The following is a 2,144-nucleotide window of genomic DNA, read 5'->3' as shown; positions in this document are numbered from 1 at the left end:
CGATCGTCGGGCTGGGATTAAAGTCCCGCTCAAACTCGATAGTTTCTTTAGTGTCTGCAACCTCACCATCCTTGTGAGTGAAGGATGGGTGGTTTTGGGGAGCCTATAGGTCTATTTGCTGAGATATCAGCAGCCAATGCCTGGCCTTCCCTAGTCCGATATTGGGTGGAGATGGCCTTGGGCCGCTAATCATACGTATGTATGGTCAGTCTCTAGAGTCTAGACCATTGTCATTGTCCCTTGCCTCTGCCATTCATGAGCGACCTTTAAACTATGTGAAATAACGTTGAAACTTCCAAGACGTTTTTATCGAAAGAGGTAATTTGTCCATAGTCTAAACTACTAGTTAGACTACTAGCATATAAATGACCCCCTTAAACCTCTTCAAGCTAATCTTCTTCCCTGATTGGATAGAGAAAAATAGAACACTATCAACCACATAAAAAATACAAAATCGTTTTTCACTACAAGATGACTCCATCCGAGAGCGCAGCCCGAGAGTGATTTCATCTCCAGACTCGTTAAAGAGAGAAGAAGATGATGCTGAATGGACATTTTTCCAACGGCTGGATTAATTCTTATGCCCCCTTTTTTTTAAGGCCAATCTATTTCCTGAGCGAGTAGTCGGATAAGAGGATTTCCATTGTCTTCCTTGCTTCTCATTTGTTCTATTGTATTTTTTTTTTCCGATGAAACAATATCCAACTGATTTTGCAGATTTGAGAACAAAGCCTTCAGAAGAATATTGGGAGTTAAATGGTAGGGCAGGATTAGAAATGAAACTTTTAAGAGATTTCTGAAAGTTAATTCCATTGTCTGAACCTGATAAAATCATTTGAAAGTTGGCGAGAAACTTATAATTCCTCTGTTGTGTAATATCAAGATTTAAAGTTCTATTTCACTCGCTTTGAAGAAAATTTATGATCTCTCTCTCTCTCTCTCTCTCTCTCTCTCTCTCTCTCTCTCTCTCTCTCTCTCTCTCTCTCTCTTTTTATTTATTTTTTTTTTAAATTAACTTAGACAATAAATACTCTAACGATGTAACAATCGTCTAATTCACTGTCTCCTATCATGTATTAATATGTAATTAACCTTCATTTGTACTTTTGTAATTTTTTTTTTCTTCCAATGAAATAATATCTAGCAGATTTTGTAAATTTGAGAAAAAAGCCTTCAGATGAATATTGGGAGTTAAATGAGAGAACAGAATTAGAAATCAATCTATAAGAGAGATTATTCGAGTGCCATATTGTTCTTTTGTAATTTTTATTTTCAATGAAACAATATCTAGCAGATTTTGTAGATTTGAGAAAAAAGCCTTCAAAAGAATATTGGGAGTTAAATGGCTTGACAGGATTAGAAATGAAACTATAAGAGAGATTACTCGAGTGCCATATGTAGATGAGATCATGGTGAAGGGTAGATGGAGATGGTTTGGGCATGCTTTTCGTACTCGCCAAACTTTCAACTGGGGCTTCACAAGGCACTAGATGAATTGGAAGACCCAGGCCTACATGGCTAAGGACTGTGAAGCGTGAAGATGAGATCATGGTGAAGGGTAGATGGAGATGGTTTGGGCATGCTTTTCGTACTCGCCAAACTTTCTACTGGGGCTCCACAAGGCACTAGATGAATTGGAAGACCCAGGCCTACATGTCTAAGGACTGTGAAGCGTGAAGTATGAGATGATGAATGGAGAAGTATTGATTTAATAGCTCAAGATAGAGACGACTGGCGAAATCTAACCGAAGCCCTTTGCGTCAATAATCGTAGGGAGATGATGAGGATGATGATGATGATGATGATGATGATGATGATAATGAACGACTTCATTATCCCTTTTGATTCCATTAATTTTTTTCTCTTGTTTTTGTTTTTATTTATTTATTCAGTTAATCTTGCTTAATAGTTTTCCCATCATTATTTATTATTTTTTTTTTTCATTTTTTTTTCTCAACTAATGAAATTATCATAATAGTATTGCTCCAACAAGATTTTTGTCTCGTTTCTTCATGTAATTTATCTTACTCATTATTTTGACCCAAATTATACATTACGTTTTTTGTGTTAACTACTGGAATTATTATAATAATACTGTTTGAAATTATTATAATAACACTGAATGAATGAAATTATTATAATCT

The 2,144-nt window shown here is 35.7% G+C and overlaps 1 pseudogene; it reads left to right on the top strand.

Annotated features, from left to right (window-relative positions):
- The first annotated feature begins 471 nt into the window (after positions 1–471).
- The window catches only part of LOC137651812 (nephrin-like), a 47,408-nt pseudogene continuing 45,735 nt past the window's right edge, over positions 472–2,144 (top strand).

Source organism: Palaemon carinicauda, chromosome 13 (assembly GCF_036898095.1).
Source record: "Palaemon carinicauda isolate YSFRI2023 chromosome 13, ASM3689809v2, whole genome shotgun sequence".
In the NCBI taxonomy this organism is placed as follows: Eukaryota; Metazoa; Arthropoda; class Malacostraca; order Decapoda; family Palaemonidae; genus Palaemon; species Palaemon carinicauda.
The sequence above is the reverse complement of the archived record's forward strand: the minus strand, read 5'-3'. Positions and strand labels throughout refer to the sequence as shown.